The 5,415-nt window shown below is 38.7% G+C and overlaps 1 long non-coding RNA gene across 1 annotated transcript; it reads left to right on the top strand.

Annotated features, from left to right (window-relative positions):
* The first annotated feature begins 2,922 nt into the window (after positions 1-2,922).
* On the top strand, positions 2,923-4,843 carry LOC146831358 (uncharacterized). The gene is made up of 5 exons (XR_014961272.1): positions 2,923-3,100; positions 3,555-3,667; positions 3,804-3,890; positions 4,006-4,097; positions 4,439-4,843. It is a non-coding gene; the product is annotated as an uncharacterized LOC146831358 (long non-coding RNA).
* The last annotated feature ends 572 nt before the right edge of the window (positions 4,844-5,415 follow it).

The raw sequence follows: 5,415 nt of genomic DNA, 5'->3' as shown, positions 1-5,415 counted from the left end.
AATATTGGAGGACATAGATATGTCAGTTTCACATCATAGTACTAAGGATGACACATTACCTATTTTCAATCTCTCATCAGAACATCTTACGCAAGATGAGATTAACTTACTAGGGAGAGGCTTATCCTTTGTACCAAGTACTGGTCCGAATCTATTTAAACTACATGAAGATATTTTCTCCTTCTTCAGAAAGATTAGACTATGTAAGTTCTTCTTGCATAGGTCATTGGAAGATGGAGAGTAAAATCTTTCCTCGTGTAAACCTCCATCCACATTCACACCTACCCTTGATATGGTAGGACCCGAGGTAGAAATCTTTGAAAAAAATGTACTGAAGGAGATATCAAGAGTCACCAAAGTTCCTCCATATAAACAACATAATTTAACATCTTTAGATCACAAGGCATTAAATAAAATTAAAGACAATAGGAACATCATCATTAAACCTTGCGACAAAGGTGGAGGGATTGTAATTATGGATCAGAATAAATACAATGAGAAAATCCTTGCCATGTTGGCAGTCACAGAGCATTATAGGAAGTCTCACCCTAGGGAGTTAGGTAAACTACAGGATACTGTCCTAAATATTACCACAAGGGCTCTGGAACAAGGATCCATCTGCCAGCAGGAACATAAGTTTTTGAATAAATCCTGCCCTATCATTCCAGCGCAATACGGAGTCCCCAAAACCCATAAAAATGTCACTGACCCGCCTCTACGGCCCATTATTTCTACGATTGGATTGAATACAGAACCTCTTTCCAAATACGTCGACACCTTTCTGTGCCCCCTCACTAAAAACTATGATTCCTACATTCGAGATACGGGGGACATTATAGAGAAGATTGAAGGAATGCGATTTGACCCCAACATGGACATTTTAGTGACGCTTGACATTGAGGCATTGTGCACTAACATCCCCCAACGCCAACCGTTACAAGCAGTAGAATTGCTTCTAAATAGAACCCTGGGCACTAGACCTGATGCTTTCATACTGCAGTGTTTGGAAATAGTTCTCACGAACAATTTTTTTGAGTTCAATAACCTCACATACCAACAAGTGAAAGGTACCAGTATGGGAGCATCATGTGCTCCCAGTATTGCGAACATCTACATGGGAGAATGGGAACGAACTCATGTCTTTAATGAGGCAGCTCCCTTTTTCGAAAATGTTAGTCTTTGGAAACGTTTCATAGACGACATTTTCTTTGTGTGGAAGGGTGATAGCGATACACTTGAAGAATTTATCGGGTGGCTTAATGCCAGTGACAATAATCTTAAGTTTACCTCACATTCCAGTCAGACAGAAGTAGAGTTTCTTGACATAGTGATTCTGGGTGTAGAAGAAAGCATAACAGTGAGCTTTTTACGAAAACCGACAGCAAAGAATACTATTTTGCAACATCAGAGCTTCCACCCCACATGCCAGAAAGACTCCATCCCTTTCGGAGAATTTCTTAGGATTAGACGCAATTGTACGTCGATACAGGATTTCCATCTTCATGGAGATGCTCTAAAAACACGCTTGCTGGCCAGAGGTTATCCTCATCGACTAGTAAAAACAGCATTTAAAAGAGCCAAATATTATAACCGAGAGGCCCTTTTGAGTGGTCAGACTCGTACTCCCAAAGAGGAGACAGTATGCGTCATTAATTATTCCCAATTGAATTATAAAATCAAAAACATCCTTACCAAGAATTGGAAAATTCTTAATGTGCATGAGGGAGAAGCACTCCCGTTACCAATCATAGCATACAGGAGGAATAAAAACCTACGTGATATGCTAGTACATACAAGGCAAGATACTTGCAAAAAAGGCCAACAGACCACTCTTACTGGATTACCCCCGATTTTGGGGAATCACAGATGTGGATCATGTCATGCCTGTGAGACTGCCATAGTCACAGATACTATCATCTACAAGGAAAAAACATTGAAATTGAAAACCTTGAGTAACTGCAGAAGCAGTAACATCATCTATATCATCTTTTGCCCATGTGAATTGGCGTACATAGGGGAAACAAGCAGAGAATTTCAGACTAGATATAGTGAACATAAGTCAGCCATAAGAACTAAAAAAGTCTCTTCCCCGATGGTCACTCATTGTCTGGACAAACACCATGACAAACAAAATCTTCGCTGGTGTATTTTGGAAAAGATTAAAACTAAACCTGGTCAGTCAAATGAAACCGTTCGCAAACGAAGAGAAACCTTTTGGATTTTTTCGCTAGACAGTGTTAAGAGAGGATTAAATGAAGAAATTATATGGAACATCACGAACCGCTTGGCCTAGCACTGCGCATGTTATTAAATCAGGTTTCTTAGTAATTTCATTGTTCAATGAATTTTGTATCAATTTGCAAATATGTGAATTCTGTATCGGTCAGAATTGTTTGGCCTTTTTAGATTGGCCTTATTGAACTATATCACTTATGTCACGCTCTCTGGTTCCGGTATTACAATATAGTGACAACATAGGTTTTGTATATTGGCAGTAGCTACTAAAGGAATTTTTTTTTTCGATATTGCATATTGGCCATTTGTTGGCTAATACGAGTATTCCTGTACAATACAGATACTACAAAGCTGCTGGTAGTTAACATGAATTATCTACAAATACATTTATACTTGCCATGGGGTTAACATGGGGTTCTTTATTTAAAAGTTGCTCTAACATAATATGTGCATTCTTATACGTCCATCCAAGAACCAGGTATAGGAAGGACTCATATAAAAATGTATTCAATTTGCGCAATCCTATTTCCATTTCCATTACGTGGTTCTCTAAAAACACACTTAGGGCGAGCTTACATCTCAGCAGTCCTACCTTTATGTTCACAACTATGTTTTGACCTTACGCCTAGGTCACATATAGTCTCTACGCATGCGCGGCCGTCTCTTTATAATCAGACAGGCTTTGGCGCGAAAAACCACGTACGCTCTGAGACGCTGCTGGAGACGCTGTTGGATTTACGAGAAAAATAGATTGCCCAGGAAAGAGGCGAGCTTTACAGCACACATAGATGCAGTAGCACTTTCCTATAAATACAACGTTATAATCGCGGATTTTGGTGGTTTCACCTTTGTACACATAGCCGCGGTAGGATTTTTCTTTACATAAGACTTTATAATCGTGAATTTCGGCGATTTAATTCCTGTGTTCCCGTTTCCTTTGACAAACAGAACATCAATTGTCTGGTTATGTTCATATTGGTATCTGTAATAAGTTTCTAGAATCCATGTTGGTAAGGTTTAGTATCACCCCCACGAGGTGTTTATTGACATAATTTGTCATCTTTTTACATTCGAGCATTATATACAGTTAAAGATCTTACTAGTATTAGGGGTGCTGCTAGAAGATATAGGATACATATATATCTTCTCTTCATTAATGCCATCTAGGTCCGGATGGAGGCAAATACTGGTTTTAGTCCACATGTTAAGCTAGAAGATATTATTTCTTGATAGCCCACTATTATGGCCTAGTTGTACCACGGGGACGCGAGGGTTTATGTCCGTCTTGCCAATTATACTATCATATACTTTATTTCTAGGAGGACACGGCCTGCGAAAACATATAGAGATTCAACCCCCCATTTCTCATCTATAAATCCGAATAAGGGGCAGAATATCTGACTGCATGTACGTTGACTCACATTATATCTAAGTGAGTATTTGACAATCTTGTGCTCTATTTTTGAGTTACATCAGTTTTGGTTTTAGAACGCAGTTCTAAAACACAAAACATACTTGGAATTGTCACTTTGAATGCTTATGTTTGGCAATTGTCTTTATATTTCTAGATAATCAATGCACAGATGCACTGATAACCGCCATCTTTCTTGAAACTAGTGCCATAGAAGTGAATTCAAGCTTTTTATACATACTAGGTAATAAAAGAGTTAAAAATGGAAATCTTCTTTGAAGGCCTTGCCAATGGCAACGTCTATCTAATAGATTAAATACAGCATTAAAAATTGTCCTTTATTATTACATCCTTTTCAGAATTTGTATCCGTATCTTCATATAACGGAAACAGCGTGCTCAAAATGCTCTGTTGATACCTGGCTTACGAGCATTGTATTCGACGCCAAATAGTAAGGGATACAAGTGTGCAGTAATTTGATACAAATCTATAATTCTGTATGTTCTTTCTCTGTATTCACTCTATACTTGAAGGCCAGTTTTCCTTATTGCACACAAATGGAGTTTCATGGGAATACTTCTCTTCTTTTCTATAAACACCTATTTTCTGTTCTAGAATCGATTTGCACAATATTCAAGCATTGGTGGGGTGTTATTATTTTTCCTTCTTTTTGAATCATGTATTAACAAAAGGTCTGATACACCGCTTTTAGCTAGTATGGAAACTATTGCTACTGTTAGCATGGGTTGACTGAAAAATTAAAACAAATATTTTTTTATTGTTACCCTTTAGGTACCCCTACTCTGTACAAATCTGATGACACTATACCCTAGTTGGGCGAGGTCCTGATGAAGGTGGTCCATGTTTTGTGTTAATCCACCAAAACGCGCGTAGACCACGTGCGCCCTGACCTACTTAGGTCGTTGCCATCTATAACCAAATACTGGAGATGCCGTTATGTTCTGATGCTCCCTGTACCCATTAAGTATATGTGTTATGTATGAGTGAGAGTGAGCCAGAGTTACAAGTGTGTCTGGGATTAGATTGTGTTGTGTTGAGTAGGGTGTTGTTTTATGTATAGATCTGTCCCCAATGTTTTCAAATAGCAAATGATTTGTATTGTCTCAGGAAATAATGTAGACTGATGCATAATGGTCATACAAGAATTACAGTTGAAAAATTGCTCAACAAAATAAAAGGAAGATTTTTATAAAAAATACAATGACTATGCATTTATGTATTAAAGTATAAATCATGTATGCACTATAAGGAGTGATCAACCCCTGCTTAGATTGATTCTGGGGAAAAAGAAATATAGGTCTACGAGGAGATTTTCTTTATTGTGGTTGTTGTTTTCCACTCTTACTCCTAGACCTTACATACTCTTACAGGGGGTCCCTTTATTTACAAGTGAATTCCTCTGTCCTTTTCAGACTCTTGTGGAACCGGCCCTTCAACCACAGAGTCCTGGTCATCCTAATTTTCATCATCTGACCCAGACACTGTAATTGACCCACCCCCTGATTCAGACCCATTAGCTCCTAGAGCTAATCTAAGATCATCTGCTGTCAGCAGATCTATCAGGTGTAGTGTGGAGGGACTCTGTCCTAGCTTCAGGTGCCTTGCAGCACACATGGCTTTCAAGTCAAAGAAAGTCATGTCCTTATACTGAGGCTGGGTGGACCCACTGGTTCCATCCATTAAGGACATTCTAGTGTTGTGCAGTGTTGTACTACCTACACTAATTTGTGGCCTACTGATCCTAGCTT

This window comes from Triturus cristatus, chromosome 5_1 (assembly GCF_964204655.1).
Source record: "Triturus cristatus chromosome 5_1, aTriCri1.1, whole genome shotgun sequence".
Taxonomy (NCBI): Eukaryota; Metazoa; Chordata; class Amphibia; order Caudata; family Salamandridae; genus Triturus; species Triturus cristatus.
This window is presented reverse-complemented; position numbering and strand designations above follow the sequence as displayed.